Consider the following 19,974-nt stretch of genomic DNA (forward strand, 5'->3'; position numbering starts at 1 on the left):
TCTTTTTATAATAGAGAGACTAGACAGGTAACAGAATAAATAAAAAGATCTGCTATCTCTTGCCCTACATGTTCCTTCAGTGCTTTTCCTCTGCATTTGCATGTGTGAATGTCTCTTAACCGGTTCTCCCTTTCTCGAGCGTGTTCCCATAAAGCCTACTTCTTAGACTCTCTCATTATTTTCAAGGTGCCCTTCTCACCTCCTGTCCGGTTTTATACTTTCCATCTTTGAAAGTGAAGCTCTCAGCATGCCTCATGTGCCTTTACTCCTTCTTGTGCATTTTACATTCGCATCTCCTCTTTCGTTGCATCACCAAAGTCACACTGACCATTCAGATTTCTTAGGAGGACTGGACACACAGACCTTTGAGTATTTATTATATAGTATAGCATCTGTCAGATGGATGCTGTGGGCACTCTGCGATGGGATGGCATACTGTTTGGTGATTGTACCTACCTTGCCCCTGGTGCCTGCTGAAATAAGCTCTGGTTTTCCTATGACCCTGCTCTACATAAGCAGGTTTAGAAATTTGATGGATGGATGGATAGTGGGGAAAAGCATGTTAAGAGAACAGCTAATTGAAAGTGACTTTTTTCCATGCCAGCTATCTGCATTCTTTTTATGCCAGTCATTTTTTAGTGGCAGGAAGAGAAGTGAATAAATCACACATGAATTATGTAATTAATGTAAATTATTTGCAATTATTTTACATTTTCGTAACAAAGACCTGCAGTAAAGTTTTCCCATCTGTTCTGAATACTCTTATGAATTAATTTGGGGGAAAATCCTAATTGCACACACATTTCTTACATGTTTAGCCTTATCCATTAAGCCTAGATGGAAATGCCACTTGCCTAAGGTTTCACATTAGAAAATCTTTTTTTGTGAAAAGCTTGACATTTTTACATAGCATTATTATTAACATTGCCTCCCAATGACAAGTGCTCATTTTTTGTACATTTTTGAGCAATGTAATTTACAGAGAACTGTTGTAATTTAATATACTGTAACACAATTTTGTATGATATAATGTATCAGTTTTATCAGCTTCCTTTTTTGTTAGTTGCAGGGTCATATAATACATTAGTGACATAGCCATTGATTCTAACATCAGCCATGACTGCGGCTCATGTGCATGTCCACACAAGTTTTCTCCAGGTGCTCTTGTTTTCCACTAAGGACATCCAGGTCATGTTGGCTGGTGACTCTAAAATGTGGGGGTCTGTGAATGATTAGCATGCAGTGTAGTGTTGGCTCCTAACTTGCATGTAATGAAGTTGGAAAACATGCTGGAATGAGTCATGCAATATAAATAAAATGCTATAATGTTTCATAATGGCATAGAATCTAAAAAAAGATTTAAATGTTCGTGGAGGATTGAAATTCAGTCAGGAAAAAGTCATTATGTATATAAAGTAGCTACTATGAGAGTTTTGATAAATAAAACCTAAAAATACAGAAGTGGTTTATTTATTCTTGTTTGGTGGATTTGTGCTTAGATAAAGGAATTCGCTAAAGGAGTTAATTTTCTGTATAGGTTGTGAAAGAAACAGCTGGACACACAACGAAGGTTTGGGGCAACCACCGTATAGTTTCCCTAGCTGCAAAAGGCTTTAAAGTAAAGTACAATGTGTACTGATTTGAGTCCAAAACAGAACTGTTTAAGAATGGAGGATGAGGGGTTTTTATAGTTGGATCACAGGAAGTGAGGTCCTCAGGCCGGGACCGGAAGTGACGTCCTTGGGGCCGGGACAGGAAGTGACTGGTTAGATAGTCAGGAAGGTTAGATTTCCATCTTTAAAGAAAGAAAAAAAGAATGAGCTTTAACCACAGTGTAGCCTGAATGGCACATTCTGTCTTCTAATTTATCAAGACATATATGTTCCTTATTTCTCTGCTTATTTATTTGTTTGTTAGTTGCTTATGTAATATTTTATGCAAATATCCTGAAGTACTTTCTACTCTAGTAATATGGAGTATTTCTACTTTGCGTCATCCGTATTACAACTTTATAATTTCATTTTTGTCCCTAACGGAGACACCACTGACACATCATTTTTGTTTTACAGTAAACATGATGCCTAATTTAAAGTATGTCACTGCTGAGATTCGCAGCTTCCCAAGCTTGCCTAGTATCATTTTTGTTGTCCTATAGGTAGACCTATGAGTTTACTTTAATTACATTATTTACAGTTTCTTTCTTTTGCTTTACTGTTTACAGTATTCTACAAAGTATAATCTTAAGCATTATCTGGTAGTCCTGGTAATATATCATGATACAATACATCAATAATTCATTTTAAAATCAGTTTTATCCTATTCTTGGATATCTAGACCTTGTCTCTGTGGTAATGTTAGATTTTAAATTTATAGAAAATGGAACAGAGAAAATGTGTAAATTATGTAGTGTTTTCTAGATTGAAGTAGCGACACACTCAGAATAACGTTTCGAATGCTGTTTATTGTTAACCTTGTTTAACCAACTCACCATGCAGCGTGTCTCTAAACCACACCCTTCCCTCTGGCTGTCATACGTCTCAAAAGACGCAGACCATAGCAATCAACACCCAAACATAAAGCAATGGACAAAAGCATCATTAAACAATCATATACAACATTTCCCCCCTCTCCCACCAATTGAATTAGGTGTGAAAAAAGGTTAGAAAGTCTTGAAAGCGGGCAGGCCTTGAACGCAGTCTTGCTGCTTGAGATATTGGGGTTCCACTGCTAGCAGTGGGTTGAGGATCCGTATTCAGGGGAAGAAGAAGGGGGGCCTGGCACATCCAAGTTGTGTCATCTGAGGTAGGATTGCCCTTGATGAAGTTATCAGATCCTGAAGGGGCTGGCACCTTGCGCAGCCTGCTGGCATGCCACCGAGACCCATCCACTAACTGAAAGGTTGCAGGGCCAGGCTGGCTCTTAATCTGAAGGGGTGATGACCAGAAGGAGTGAAGCTTGCAAGAGCGACATGGGCGGCAGACCCTAACCCAGTCCATCACCTTGAAATTGGGAATCCGTATTCTCCTCTTCCTGTTGAAATCATGCTGGGACTTTGCTTGTCGTTTTTGCACGTTTGACTCAACTGACTTGGTGGATAAAAAAGTTGTAGGGGGATGAAGTCTATGCAAGGGTAGTTCCAGCTCACAGCCTAGCATAAGTTTGGCCTGGGAAACCCCAGTCGTAACATGCTGAGCAGCTCTATAATGCAGCAGGGTCTGTGACAGTGCTTCATTAAAAGAGAAACCCTGCAACAGGTGAGCCCTGAGGCCATTTTTTAGGCTTTGATTAAAGTGTTCAACCCCTACGTTAGCCTGCGGGTGATAAAACGATGTTTTAATATGGCGTATACCCCGGTTTTGGACAAAATCAGTGAACACAACAGATGTGAACTGCGGACCATTATCCGTTGTAATGCATTTTGGTAAACCCCAGCGAGCAAACAGTGTGTCCAGGAAACTAATGAGGGACTCCGCTGTGACTGAGCCCATGGGAGTGACCTCTGGCCACTTTGCGTGGAGGTTGTATGCTACTGCCGAGAAGTTCTGATGATGTGGCACACGTTTTAATTCGCCACAGATATCAACTTGAATGTGTTGCCAAGGCTGATCAGGCCAGGCCAAGGGTTGGAGAGGAGGCATTGGTGGAGGCCCAGTCTTACCACTTGTTAAGCATGGTGCACAGTTGCGTACCAGCTCCTCTAAGTCACAGTCAATGCCAGGCCACCAGACTAGGTCCCTGCAGCGTTGCTTTAGTTTCACAATTCCAAGGTGGCCCTGATGAGCCATGGCCAGGACCCGACCCCTGAGGCTGCTGTCCATGAGCAAGACAAGTCTCATTCCAACACGAAAGCTCATCTTTAAATCAGATGTAAGACTGGAGGTTAGGGAGCACTTCCAATGGCCAGCCATTAGCAACATACTGTCGTAGGACTGTGAAAACTGCATCCAATGCAGATTCTTTTGTAAGTTCCTGGAGTGATACCATATCTTGGAGTGGAGAGTGCAGCAAGTGAATCAGATCCCCCTCATGATCAATTTGCATAGTGGTAGGGGGATGAAAAACAGAACGTGACAACAAATCAGCCACTACATTGTCTCGTCCTGGGGTAAACTGTAACTTAAAATTGTACCTCTGGAGACGCTCACCCCAGCGGTGCATGCGCAGAAGCCTGTGACCTGAACCAGCAGAGGACATCAAAGATGTTAGGGCCTGGTGGTCAGTTCTTAAAGTAAATGGACGTCCATACAGGTAGGTATGCCACTTTTCACAGGCCCATACACATGCGAGTGCCTCCCTCTCCCCTACTGAGCATTTCTGTTCAGCAGGGCTCAATGCACGGGAAGCAAAAGAAACAGGCTTCTCCACTCCATCTTGTATCTGTGAAAGAACTGCACCTACTGCTGAAGCAGATGCATCACAGGTTACAATAGTTGGACTATCCACATTAAAATGTGCCAAGACTGGTGAAGTAGTAAGCAACTCTTTAAGTTTGCAAAAGGCTTCTGCACAGTCCGCCAACCAACTCCAGGATGCCTCTTTTTTAAGCAGCTGCCGAAGGGGCGTAGTGAGTGCAGAGTATTGTGGCATGAATCTCATGTGGTACCCTGTCATCCCCAGAAATGAGGCCAACTGTGAAGCTGAAGTAGGTGCTGGAATACGCTGAATGGCCTCCACATTCAACTGAAGGGGTGATAAACCTTGAGTTGAACCCAATAAAGTCCACTTCATGTGCAGCAAACAGGCACTTATCTGCATTTAAGGTAAGGTTGTGGTGGCTAAGAGCTGCAAAGGTTGCTTGCAGACGTTCATCATGGACAGCATTATCTGGCTCATGGACTACAATGTCATCCAAGTAAACAACCACCCCTGGAATTCCTGCCAGGATAGTGGACATTATTTTTTGGAAACAACTGGGAGCGGAGCACTGACCAAATGGCATTCTGGTATAATGTAAAATTCCAACGTGGGTGGTGAATGCAGTCAAATCCCTGAAGTCCTCGTGCAGAGGAACTTGAAGATAACCTTGATGAAGGTCGACCTTTGAAAAAACCTTTGAGCCATGGAAGTGACTGGTGAGCTCTTCGATGGTTGGTAAGGGGTAACGATCAGGGATGATAGCCTGATTTACTGCCCTTAAATCCACACATAACCGCAACTCCCCTGACTTTTTTTTTGCTATGACCAAATTCAATATCCAGGGGGAGGCGTGGATTGTCTCTATAATGCCATCTGTCAGGAGATGTTGTACTTCAGTTGTGACAGCATCCCGCAGGACTAGGGGCACACGCCGCAGTGGTTGAATAACAGGAGTGACACTTGTATTAAGCAGGGGCTTGTGTGTAAATGTGTTAAGATGTCCTAAGCCAGTGAACAGGGTAGGCCATTTCTGATGCCACAGTGATGTCACATTCAGAATAGTTAATCCCTCATTGTCCAGTAGTGTGAACCCTAGACTGGTGAACAAGTCCATGTCCAAAATATTGCTGCCTTGTCTTGTGATATGGAAAGGAAAATCAGACACAGTGTTTTTGCCATATGTTCCAGTGCAGCGCACAATACCCACCACATCAATTCTGGAACTGCCATATCCATAGAGGGAAAGGTTAGGTGGCTGAAGTGGTAAGTGCGATAAGAATGTTGTATAGGTGGCCATGTTTAGAAGTGACACTTTAGCTTCTGTGTCAAGCAGAAGAGGAATGCAAACATCATCCAGGTACACGGCACAGGAACGAAACCCGGGTAGAGAGGAACAGACTGTGTGAATAACTGCAGGGGAAGACTCAGCAGAGCGTTGTTTTTGCTGTGTACAGTTACTATTTCCAGGGTCTGGTGCTGACCTACACCATTTTGCGAAATGATTGGGTCTTTGACAACGCCTACATATTTGTCCTCGTGCAGGGCAATCAATGGCACGAGACACATGTCTAGTAGAACCACAATTTCCACAACGCTGGCGAGACTGAGCTGTATGAGGTGTAATCTGCTCTACTGATGCTTGAGACTGACAGTCAGATGCACAGTTACACTCCGTGCACTGTGGCTCATTCACTGTCTGAACAGCAGTTAAGGAATTCGCAGATGGCATCTGTATTTCACTTATTTTATGTGCACATTGAGAAGCTGATTCTATTTGGCACGCAATAGTCAACGCTTTACTGAGCGTCAAGTCATCATCCTCCAAAAGAAGCCTCTCACGCACCAGAGGAAGAGTAGTTTTTTTCAATCAGTTGGTCTCTAATCATTTAAACACGAAGAAGGTCAAATTTACAAGACTCGGCTAAACCCTTTAAGTTAGCCACGTACTGCGAAATAGACTCACCAGCACGTTGTGTCCGCTGACTTTCAAAAGGACACTGTGCTTTTTTGTAAAGTGCCCATCAAGGAGCCCAATAGCGGCTTTGTATGTGTCAGCGTCGCTGAGAGTCTGGAAGACGCAGAGTCCTTCTGAGCCGAGGCAATGCAGGAGAATGGCTTTTTTTCTAGCACTAGCAACTGCGTCCAAACCCACCGCAAGCAGGTACGTTTGAAATGAAGACTTCCATCTGTCCCACGGAACAGGCGCAGTGAAACAAACGGAACATTTTCAGCCATCCTCATTCGCCAGTTGTAGTGTTTTCTAGATTGAAGTAGCGACACACTCAGAATAACGTCTCGAATGCTGTTTATTGTTAACCTTGTTTAACCAACTCACCATACAACGTGCCTCTAAACCACACCCCTCCCTCCGGCCGTCATATGTCTCAAAAGACGCAGGCCATAGCAATCAACACCCAAACATAAAGCAATGGACAAAAGCATCATTAAACAATCATATACAACAAATTGTATTATATAATATTATATATAGAATTACAAGGGAATTTTTACCAAGTTTAATGACTTACAATGAGAATATTCTGCTAAAACTATTTTCCAACTGTTGATTGTTATTTGATTGCATTTGAAATTTTGTTGTGCTTGCAATTCTTTACATTGAATTTGCTTAAGCTTCTGGACCAGCATATCTTGTGCAAAAGTAATTATTCGTAACAGCACTGATGCTCTATCCAAAGAAAAGCTCAAAAAACTCACTTTTCCCAGTTATGTCTGCCCATTGCCTTTTGTCTGATTTCCATTGGATTGCCTTCCTTCTTGTACTACATATCAACATCTCTTCTTCTCTTCCTTTCCTAATGTATACATTACAACATTAGACCTTATTTCCAGACCATACTTCCTCTACTCAGAATGACAAGAAATACATTAAAATATTACATTCATAAGTTAGCTTGTAGGGGTTATAATAGAAACTTCAATTATCTATATAAAATTATATATCCAAAAATTACTAAATACTACTGTCGTCATGTGAAGGAAGGAAGGAGTGTACAGAAATAAATGTTGGGGTGCCAACATGGTTCTCCCCTTCTGATTCTTTAGTCCAAACAAAACAAACACTCAATGGTGTTTTAACTAAAAAACGATCTGCTGTAAATAAAAATAGAACACTTTCAGATCAAAGGATTGAGAATAATCCACTTTAAGTCCTTAAGTTGCACAGAGCTCCATCCAATGGGTTGCTTGGGTTTAAATAGACTGACTCTCCTTCTGGCATTCTCAAATCTTATGGAGCCCCATACAGAAAGGGCAGAGTCAGTTACCCTCGATGGTTGTCTGCTGTGGACTGTGGAGAAAGAAGGACACAACACTATTAGTGATAGCGCCCCTCTTGCCCTGGTGTGGTATTACATATTCAGATGAGACTTTGAGGTGAACCTCCGACATGCATGTGTTACCCTAACTATATACACATATCAATTTAAAATAACATAACTTAACTATTTAAAAATGTCTCTAACTTTTATTGAGAACAGTTCAATGAGAAGCTAAATGAACAGACTGCAATATGCAATCTTTCAGAAAGGGCCTGAGCTGCCTTGAAAGCTTGCATATTATAATGTGTTCACTTAGTCAATAACAGGTGTCATTTTGCTTCACTTCTCACTGCATCCATAATGGCTAACATGGTACATCAACCTACTACTTGAGAACAGTTTAAAAACTAAGCTACTTCACTGCCAACGTAGTCACAGCTGTGTTACCATCTTGAAATCCAGAGGTCAATGGCAGATTGCCAGACACAAAACAAAAAGCAATAATAAGCAATAGGAAGAAAGAAAAAACAGTCAGTGAGCTGTCAAACCTGTCAGAAGTCATCAAATGAAATTAACTAAAGTATAGATCTCATCCAGGCAGACTTGGATTTAATGACTTAGTGGTCAATGAAAAGGTATTCTGTCCCCCTATCCAGCATCTCTGTAATATCTGTAACAATTTTATTGTTGATTGTTCCTGACTTCCCACTTACCCTTTGCAGGTAACGGTATATGAGGATAGCTATTGTTTTTTTATTTATTTATTTATAATACTGAAATGCACCCACTTGCACATGAGGTGGTGTAATTCTGTTTCCTGTACAGAGTGACTATGTGCAGAATTTAAGTTACTTAACAAAAATTCTTAGTATGTCTTCTATAGTAATTGGAATAATTCTTTTATAATATTGACAAAACCTTTTACATTTTGCTGTGTGGATGTTTGTTTTTTTGACCAAAATATGAAAGCTTACATTTTACTGAAATGCATTTTATTTATCAAAATACGTACTACTTAGTTCTTAAGCAATTCACATTTTCAGATTTGCCAATCAGACAGTTTAGCCTTAGGCAAGAAACTCGCAGTCATGTGTAAAAATGCTGTCTCTCTAAAAACAACAACACATACCCAATAAATATTAAATTATATTTTTCATATATTGCTGGAAAATGTCAGTTGTATTAACAAGCCCATAGGGCATTACCAGGTAGTCATAATGCTAGTTGGCAGTATTAAAAGCTGTTTTCCAAAGGATAAATGTTTATTTACAAATATCTTATTAAATGTTCAGTAAGGACATAAAATGCTGTTTTTTTCTCAATACACAGAAAGCTAGTCCATCTGGAGATGATGAAAGTTGAGTAAGTCTCCCTTTTTCCCCCATACAGGTATATACAATTATACACCTACATTACTTGTCTCTACCAAAAACAGAACTATAAGATAATTGTGCTCCACATAAAAAGGACAATTTAACAATTTGAATTTTTCTTAGGAATAAAAGAGAATCTTCTGTATTAACTAAAATACCTATTTGAAATCAAAATTATAAGCAAGGAGCAAAGGAAGTGAGAGAGCAGAATTCTGACAGACCTCCAGCAGATGTATTTTTTACCTGTTCCAGATAAAATAAAATCTGTCATTTTCAACTGACAGCATGTCACAATCCAACTGTGGAAAATAAATAAATAATGCCTCCTGGATTGCTTATGTTACATTATAGTGTCAACAGTCCGACAATAGACGAAGTTATGGTCAGAGAACAAAAGCAGAAAATTTTCACATTAAAAAATGTTATTAACAAAGGGAGCAACCAGGACCCAGTGACGTGTAATCAGGGGTCAAAACTAGGACTGAATAAAACAACAAGGCATCTAACATGAGGAATGAAACTAAGGGTCTACATCAGGGGGATCCAATTCCAATCCTGTAGGGCTGCAGTGGCTTCAGGTTCTCCTTTTTCAATCAGTGAAAAATTTCTTTTCCCTTCATTTTAATTTTTTTATTGGCAGGACTCAGACCTCTAAATTATTATTTTTTTCTTTAAAAACATAAATGAGATGTAAAGTTAGTAAGCCAACAGATGACCAGCTAGGTTGGAGCATCAAGCTTCAACCAATTTCACTCCAACAAGTTTCTTCATTGTAAGCCGACTCTTGCTGTGAATTAAACCAGTTTTTCTGTCCTCCCGGCCATTTTACCTTACCTTATTATATTGTTACTTATTTTTTAATATTAATAATATTTTTATTTTTTTGTAACTTTCTCTTTATCATCTTAGAGAAAAGCCAAGTAAAATGACACCTTTTATTGGCTAACTAAAAAGATTACAATATGCAAGCTTTCGAGGCAACTCAGGCCCCTTCTTCAGGCAAGATGTAATCATTACATCTTGCCTGAAGAAGGGGCCTGAGTTGCCTCGAAAGCTTGCATATTGTAATCTTTTTAGTTAGCCAATAAAAGGTGTCATTTTGCTTGGCTTTTCTCTACATTCATAATGGCTAACACGGTACAACACCCTAGTACTCTTTATCATCTTGTAAAGGTCTTTGAGCTAAATTTTTGTATGAAAATATACTATATAAATAAATGTTGTTTTTGTTGGTACTGAATTTGCATTCAGGTTTTCCTTATATGGATACAAAATTCCCTCTCGTTATTAGCAGTAGTACAATTAGGCCCTGTTGTCAGGTTTTGATCCTCTGGTTCTGTGCACTTTGTGCTTTTTGACTCTCGATCTTTGTCTTGCCCCTTTGGTTTTGGTTGCTCTGTTTCATCTTGCTTCACTGTATTTTTGATCCTACTTTTCATCTTTGAGTACAAGTCTTGTCTTTTATATCATTTCATGCTCCTATTGTTCATAATAATCTTCAACACCTCGCAGTGGAAATGAGTTCCTCAAATGTAAAGTAGAAGACTTAAATGCAAGTGGTTGGGTGAACAATTCATGCATCATTGGTGTGACATAAGAAGTATAGGACTAGGTGATTTCAATAAATTTGTCTCCCAACTACTGGTCAGATGGGTTGAGTTCTCCTCCTGGCATTTGTACCTTCTACATGGGTTTGACATGAATGGTTGGGGAGATTGTGTTTTCTGCATTTTTTTTATCTTGTTTTATTAGCTTTTTTCTTCTTCTTTGTCTCCAAAACACTTCCCTTTACCTCTGCTGAATTGTCCATGGGGAGCACAGTACCTAAGTGCACCTATGGTGAAAAATGATTTCACAGCTCTTTCTTCACTTTAATGTTCATTAACAAAAACAACCCTGCTGCATGTTGCCCAATAAAGTATATAAGGTGGCATATAAAAGGTCTAAACTCTCCTGTGAAACCTAACAATGTGTTTTTGCATCTTTAGAAACTCAAAATGAAATAGCATTCTTCATGGAAACACACCTTTGTACCTTAGACCATTTTTCATATCCAAAAGGCTTAGGTGGGACAGCTTTATCTTTTTAAATTCTGTATTAAAGGCAGAAAAAAAATTATTTTGTACCAACACAAAAATAATTAAATATTAATGATTGGAATAATTAGAAGCAAACATTAAGTACACCATTGGTATTGGCTGATTGTTTTCTTTGCTACACAACTTGGACACCCACCATTTGATGCTTGGTGAAGGTTGCAATTGTATTTTAAATCTTATTCTTGATTGTTCTTTGCCAAAATCTGATTGGGCTTCAAAATCTGCTCAAGCAATGAATTCTTTCTTATATATATATATATATATATATATATATATATATATATATATATATATATATATATATATATATATATATATATATATATATATATATATATATATATATATATATATAGTGATATATGGCCGGCAGCTTATCCCAGCCAATACCCCCACGCCGCTAGACTGAGTCCTCCCTGCAACGTGGAGGGGCCTCGAATTCCCGCAGGGCATTATGGACATTGGAGTTTTACTTCACAGCCCTGCTGGATACCGTGGGGGCCGCCAGGGGAAGCTCCAAGGAGGCACGGGGATTTGTATTTTCCATAATGCCCAGAAGTACTACCTCATCATGAGGACGGAAGAAATGAAGTGCTTCCGGGCTGAAGATAAAGAAGAGTTCATCTGACCCAGAAGTGAAGGACAGAAGCACTTCCGGGTCAAGGACTATAAAAAGGACTGTGGGAAACCCAGCAGACTGAGTCGAGTTGGGAGGGTGTGGAATGGAGCTGCTGGGAGTGGAGGATTAGGAATTGTGTATTATTGATTATTGATTTATTGAGTATTGTGGAGTGGAGGTGCTTAGTGCACAATATTATTATAATAAATTTAATCTTTGGACTTTTACCTGGTGTCTCAACGTGTTGTCTGAGGGTTCAAGGAGTCAACAGCGCCCCCTATCTGTCACAATATATATATATATATATATTCACGGCATTCGAAGTCTGTGTCACAATCTGTTAGTGTGGGTGGTTACCTACCAGGTAACGCTTTGTGGTTGGCCAGCAATCTGCTAACATCCGCCACGGTGCCCTCAGTTTGAGAAGAGCAGATCATAGAATGGTTGCAATAGTTTTACTGTCAAATAAATGCAAAGAGTACACGACACGTGTTTCGCCCTCATTCTGGGCTCATCAGGTGTACACACTCCACTGCACTCCCTCTCGGGAATCGAACCTCGGACGTCAGCGTGGGTGGGTGGTTACCTACTGAGGGCACCGTGGCGGATGTTAGCAGATTGCTGGCCAACCACAAAGTGTTACCTGGTAGGTAACCACCCACACTAACAGATTGTGACACAGACTTCGAATGCCGTGAATGTAATTACCCCGATCTACATGCTGTCAAATAAACGAACCACACACCGTGGCGCAACGTTAGGGGCATCGCCTCTGACGCTGACGTCCGAGGTTCGATTCCCGAGAGGGAGTGCAGTGGAGTGTGTACACCTGATGAGCCCAGAATGAGGGCAAAACACGTGTCGTGTACTCTTTGCATTTATTTGACAGTAAAACTATTGCAACCATTCTATGATCTGCTCTTCACAAACTGAGGGCACCGTGGCGGATGTTAGCAGATTGCTGGCCAACCACAAAGCGTTACCTGGTAGGTAACCACCCACACTAACAGATTGTGACACAGACTTCGAATGCCGTGAATGTAATTACCCCGATCTACATGCTGTCAAATAAACGAACCACACGCCGTGGCGCAACATTAGGGGCATCGCCTCTGACGCTGACGTCCGAGGTTCGATTCCCGAGAGGGAGTGCAGTGGAGTGTGTACACCTGATGAGCCCAGAATGAGGGTGAAACACGTGTCGTGTACTCTTTGCATTTATTTGACAGTAAAACTATTGCAACCATATATATATATATATATATATATATATATATATATATATATATATATATATATATATAAAACGTCTAATCGTTGTCATTTGTATATTTCTTAACCATAGAACAGTCATTTTTTCCACTATTCAACACTCACATGTCCATATAGAGTACATTCCTACAGATAGGTTACTAATGTAAAGCCTTGCATATATGACAGTATTATAATTTCAGACCATGCTCCTGTTATATTAACCCTTAATTTTAGCAATCAGTATTTATCTCGGGGCTGTTTGCAGTTCCACTCTATATTACCATCACATAATTATTTTGTTGACTTCTTGACATCACAAATTGAGTTTTTTCTTGACACTAGCATCTCTCCTGATATCTCAAGTGTCACTTTATAAGAGATCCTCAAGGCTTATTTATGTGGACAGATTATTTCTTATTCTGTTCAACTAAAAAAATATTCACATTGCCTATCAAGGTTAACTGACTTATTTTTATTACTTATTTGTTTGAATTACCTTTATCCAAGTTGACTTACAACATCTCAGATACAATTGGTTATATTTCTTTTGTTTCTTTTCCAAATGGACTCTTGTTCTCAACATACTAAAAACAACAGGAAATGTAACAAGAAAAAAATAAAAACAGAAGGCAAAAAGAAAAGTACAAAACATCGAATAAACAAGAAAATACTAAATAAAAAGCAATATAACAAGAAAAAGAAACCATGATACATTCAGTAACATAACTATAAATAAATATAATAATTTCTTTTCCTTCCTTTTATTTATTGTAAACTCAATGAAGATGCCATGTCAAAACCGTAACACTAAGATTAATGTTAACTTGGATTAACCCATGGACCTTGATGAAATTTAGAGGGTAATTCAGCTTATGCAAATTGGTAAATCCCACTCAAGTATTGTTACTAACCCACAACAAAGCAGGTATTTTGTTGGTGTTAAAAAGGGATAATGATTTTAAAGATTGTATCACTTTTTGGTTCAATAACACTTTGAATTTCAGTCTATCAGTGTCTATGCTTCGCTTTGTGTAAGCCATGTGTTTCCTACTTCAGTTATAGCATAAACATTCTCATCTGTTAAACAAATTTTACTTGCCAAAATCACCCTTCTTTCTCTAGCTACAGGCTTCACACTTTCAAAAGAAAATGCTGAATTTATCTGCCCCGCCTTCAGAATTGGCTACCAATTGTATTCTTAAATTGTCCTCATATATAAAAGGATGGATGGTTTTAAAATCATACCCATTAAACTGTATCCGGTCCTACAAATGGTCCTCCATCTTGTAGGGAAAACTTAGGGGTCTGTGGCAGGATTGGCACTCCAGCCACAGTAAAAACTTCACACATCTCTGAACCAATAGACAGGACTTCTTTCTTCACTCTGTGGGAGTAGTTGTTCTGCAGCCAGCCACAAGAATGCTGCTCGCATTATGAAAGGGATGGGGGAAAGCCCCGGAAGAGTCAAAATTGCTGGAGAGCCAATGGGGTCAAGCCTGTTGGGGATCAGAACTGGTGAGGTGCTGAGGCGTTGCCTGCTGCACAGCAGCACTTGGGTCTTAATTTGAGGCTGAACATCCAGGTTGGTGTGAGGAATGTCTTCTCTCTCAGACATGATTTCCATTTTCTCTGCTGTCGGAGGAGCTTCGTAAACTCTTCATTTCAGTGGCAGTACTCTCTGAGGTACGCAGACCTAGGACTGGCCAGATCTCTGTAGGTGGGTACACCTTTTATTGGTCTGGTCACTCTGATGGCTGTCATACCCAGGGAACGTCTGTTGCTGTGGTGGGTCGGGTCCTTCTGATGTGTCTAATGTCACTTCTTTCAATGAGTGTATAATGAGACTCAGGTTAAGGCACTCTCTGGGTGCATTGTCTGTTGTCTTAGTGTATGCTCTGACCATGGTGAGTGATGTCTTGGTGAGGGAGACATTCTATTTGCAACTTCACTTGGTGCTTGATGGGTGCCTGCGAGGTGACACTCCTTTGGTCATGGGTGACATCAGTGCATCCATTGGGACTGACAGGGCTGGCTATGAGGATTGTGTCAGTCCCCATGGATCTGGCAACCGTGGTGAAAGTGGTTCCGTGTTCCTTGACTTTGCAAAAGGTCAGGGACTTTGGATAGCTGGATCCTGGTTAAAGCGCCCTGAGCCACATCGTTGGACTTGATGCTTCAATATTTCAGTGAAGGAGATCAATCACATCCTCATGGGCAGACGCTGGAGGCTCCTACAAAACTGCAGGGTCTACAACAGTGCATAGTTTGTGAATTCTGGCCACAGACTTGTTGTTACTACTCTGAAGATCCAGCTTACATCCAGTAGGCTACCACCTACAAGTAGAATGAGGCTGGACATGGCCAGACTCCAAGATCAGGCTGTTTCTAATGAGTTTCCATGTAGTTTGTGTGAGGAACTTGCAGACTTGCAACTGCCGATCCTAATGTGATGTGGGAGACCCTGAAGGTAGCTGAAGGTTGTGTTGGTGTTGCCGGTGTCCCCAGAAGGAGGTATTTCATCTCACAGGACACCCTGGATATTATTGAGAGGCATCGCAGAGCACAACTTGATGCCAGCTCTGGTCTGTACTGAGAACTGAGAAGGACGGCAGTGAGGGCTCTGAGGGCAAATAAGGAGGTGCTTGTTAGAAGAATCTGTGAGCAAGTGACACACCATCTATGGTTTAGTGACCCATGTCCTGCTTACAGGGGAGTCGAAGCATTACGCACATTCATATCTGTCCCTTGGAGAGTCTCAGTCAGAGTGGGTGATGGAAAGGTCCTTATGGATGACGCTGCAGTTGTGACAGGGCTAGCTACTTTGAGCAGCTGTTTAAAGCAGATCCTCCCGGCTAGGACATTGGAGATCTCTGGGTCCACGGTTCTTGAAGCTCATTCTGCAATTAGCTGTGAACCACCCAGTCTCACTGAGATTGCACAGGTGGTGAACCTGCTGAGGGTAGGGAAGGCTGCAGGAATCTGTGGTATCCAGGGTGAACTTCTCCAGACTGGTGGTAAGGCTATCCTCCTGGCATTGCAAGCAATCTTTGCTTCCATTTGGGAGATGGGCATCATCACAACTGACTGGAAAACAGAACTTGTCATCCCTATCTGGAAAGGGAAGGGTGATCACCTGGATTGTGGCAATCATGTGGGGAAAATACTGCTGTCAGTGCTGGGTAAATTCGTTGCTAGGATGCTCAATAAGATCCATGATCAGTTACTCACCGGAGCAGTCTGGTTTTACAACCTAACAAGTTTATCATCAACCGCATCCTGGTACAGAGGGTTCTCATTAATCACAAATGTGAATATCAGTAGAGTTTCTTCGCAGCTTTGTCGATTTTTATCATGGCCGGCCTGTACACTGGTACTGTGAGTTATGTGCAGAGTGGAAAGAGAACCACTGCATTTTTCTCAGTTGATTCTGGGGTTAGTCTGGGGTGTGTTCTTCTTCCTACCCTGTTCAATGTTTGCATAGACTGGGTGTTGGCCAGGGTCTTGGGGTCCAGCAGTTGAGGAGCATCTTTTGGTTAAGAAAGATTCATTGATGTTGACTTTGACGATGATGCTATGATTTTCTTTTTTTTATTATTTATTTATTTATTTATTAATTTTTATTGTAATCATTCCATACAAATAGATCAATTTATAACAAAGCAAAATTGAAGACAAATCAAACCCCACCCCTGAGAAGGAGAGCTTAGCCAAAGGAGAATTGCTTGGGGCTTTTTAATAAGGCAACAATAAACAAAAGAAAGGGAGAAATATATATAGGTAAATAAGAAATGGAGAAGGGAATTAAATGCGGTAATAGTTATTTCTCTTATTCTAAAATAATATTGATTAGATCCTGCCAGGTTTTGAAAAAATTTTGTACAGATCCTCTAACTGAGAATTAGATTTTTTCCAATTTCAAATAATATAAAACATCGGTTTCCCACTGACTTATCAGAGGAGAGTTAGGATTCTTCCAATTTAACAGAATAAGTCTGCGTGCCAAAAGTGTAGTGAAAGCAATCACCGTTTGCTTGTCCTTCTCCACTTTAAGTCCGTCTGGAAGAACATCAAACACAGCTGTAAATGGGTTAGGAGGGATTGTGACACCAAGGCTGTCTGAAAGGTACTTACAAATTTTGGTCCAAAATGATGTTAGTTTGGTGCAGGCCCAGAACATGTTACCCAGTGAGGCAGGAGCTTGGTTGCAGCGTTCGCAGGTTGGATCTTGCCCTGGAAACATTTTGGACAGTTTTAAGTGAGACAGATAAGCTCGATATATAATTTTTAGTTGAATAATTCTATGCTTTGCGCATATGGAGCTCGAGTGAATTCTCTGTTTTGCTACCTTCCACTCCTTTTCTGATATATTGATTAAGAGATCTTCTTCCCAAAGTCCTCTTGGATCTTTGAAAGGTAGGGACTCTAATAAGATTTTATATAATGCTATGATTTTCGCAGAGTCAATGGAGGCTCTGATCTGGGCTCTCAAGAGATGAGTGAGGAGTCTGAGTGTCTAGGATTGTGAGTATCCTGGATGAAAAGCAAGATCCAGGCCTTTAATGACCTCTTGGACATAGCCATCAGTGGTGTGTCTGTTTGCATAGATTGTCGACCGCATTCAGAGGTTTACTTACCTCAGCAATGACATTCATGGGGGGTCATGAGGTCACTTAAAAACTTCGAAAAGAATGAAGGTCTAAATCTTTAGAGTCCTAGTGCTTCCTGTTTTGCTAGATGGTTACGAGACATGGACGCTATACAGTGACTTGAGGTGAAGACTGGATTCCTTTGGTATTGTGTCTATTTGAAGAATCCTTGGATACTGCTGGTTTGACTTTGTGTTGAATGAGAGGTTGCATGTAGAGTTCCAACTGTGGCACATTACATGCATTGTGAGGGAGCATCAATTGCATGCTAAAGCCATGTGGCATAATTTCCCAAGGATGATTTGGCTTGCAGGATCCTCATTGTTGAGAACTCAAGCAGCTGGACCAAGCTAACGAGACGCCCACGTAATACCTGGCTAAGGTAGATAGATGTGTACCGCTCTCAGATCCGGCACGATTATAATAATTAAATAATCCGGGGCGCGAGTGACCAACACTACTTTCTACTACACCACTTCAAATTATAGAGACACACCAGCAAGAGCAGGATAAAGTTGAAATGATTATTGATAGACAATACACATTATCACCGGGACAACAACAACAAAAAACCTTATATGTATAATATCGCGCTGCAGCGCTCCCTCTCCCCGCACAAATCACAACACAAACCCTAGAAAACATACATTACTAATAAGGATTTTAGCAGATGGAAAACACAAAAAAAAAGAACAATGAATTTATAGTTTTTTAAAGTCTTATCTGAACCGTAGTGTTGAGCTCCGTCTAGCATGGGGAAATGAGGCGCCGACCATATATCATATTCCGGGAAATGTATTTGATTAACAGTTCCTAGTGCTGGTCCGTCAATTCCTCTCCCGTATGCCTTCCTCTCGAAAGAAAAAATTATTTGGCTTTCAATGAACCCGGGTTCACCTGACGATATCCAAGAGTGTTAATTCTTTCCCTTGTGCCTTTTCCTGTTATGGCTTCCTCCTCCTCTCTCCTTGCCCTCTTCTTTTTTCCCGCCACCTATTTATAAACGGATAGCTCCTCCCCGTACAGTCTGTTGGCCCTCCAAGCCAGGAGCTCCCCTCCCTCTGTATCAAGGGCTGGCCTTGCACATAAAGGCGTACCACTAAAACAGGTATGGGAAAAGGTACAAACTTACAGGTACATAACACATATTCTGGTCGACCGTTACAGAGTTCCCCTCCCCAAACCCTCCATGGGGGCATAGTAGGGTTTCATGTTGGTCACATGGAATGTATCTGTTTTCATGTTACTGTCAGTTTGCCATTGGACTTGGTAATTAACGGGCCCTAATTGTTTTAATATTGTGGCTGGACCAAACCACTTTGGCGCTAGCTTAGATGTAAATCTGGATGATGCTTTTGAGATGTAGTGTCCTCAGCCAAACCCGGTCCCCTTCAGAATATGTAACCTTCTTTTGGCGCTTATTGTAAAACCGGGCTTGTTTAGCCTTGGAATGCACCAATCTCTCTTTAACCATATCTTTTAAATTTTCTAACTGCAAAACTTTGCAATATTGGAATGAATCAGGAGTTGGGGGAGTGACAAGCCGCTCAAGGGGACCCAATATCTGTCTTCCGAGAGCCAAACAAGCAGGCGATTCACCAGTACTCTCATGCCACGCGGAATTGAGGGCCATTCTTAACTCTGGAAGCCTCTGATCCCAATCCTGGTGGTGGGTACCGACATAGGAGGCTATCATAGTTTTCAGGGTACGATTCACTCGCTCCGTGAGGTTGGATTGTGGATGGCAGGCTGTGGTTTTCTTATGGGTTACCCCCCATTCCTTCATGAAACTTTCCATCTCAGAGCTGGTAAATTGTGGACCTCTATCGGAAACGATGACCTTTGGAACCCCCCAGCGGGTAAACATCTCATTCCTTAGGATGGAGCACAGCCGTTCAGTTGTTGAATTTGGCAAAGGAAAAAGCTCCACCCATTTAGAGTAATAATCTACCACCACTACCAGGACGGTCCTCTTGTTCTTACTTGGTGGTAATGGACCCATAATGTCAATTCCCCACATCTCTCCTGGTTCAATGATATTTGTTGATTGCAGTTGTCCTGCCGGAAGCCCAGGTGGGTTTTTGTACTGCTGGCATATGGTACAGGTTCTCACATGTTTCCACACGTCCTTCCTCACGGTGGGCCACCAGGCTACCTCTAATATCTTTTTTAGAGTCTTCAATCTGCCAAGGTGACCGCCGAAAGGGCTGTCATGAAAATAAGCCAAGAACTCTGGAAGAAGAGCCTCGGGGACGACTAGTTGGTATTTCTCACCCCCGAGTTTCGATGGCACACAGCGATACAATATCCCTTGGAGTTCTTGGAAATGAATGCGTCCCGTCCGCAACC

Source organism: Erpetoichthys calabaricus, chromosome 8 (genome assembly GCF_900747795.2).
Source record: "Erpetoichthys calabaricus chromosome 8, fErpCal1.3, whole genome shotgun sequence".
NCBI classification, from domain to species: domain Eukaryota; kingdom Metazoa; phylum Chordata; class Cladistia; order Polypteriformes; family Polypteridae; genus Erpetoichthys; species Erpetoichthys calabaricus.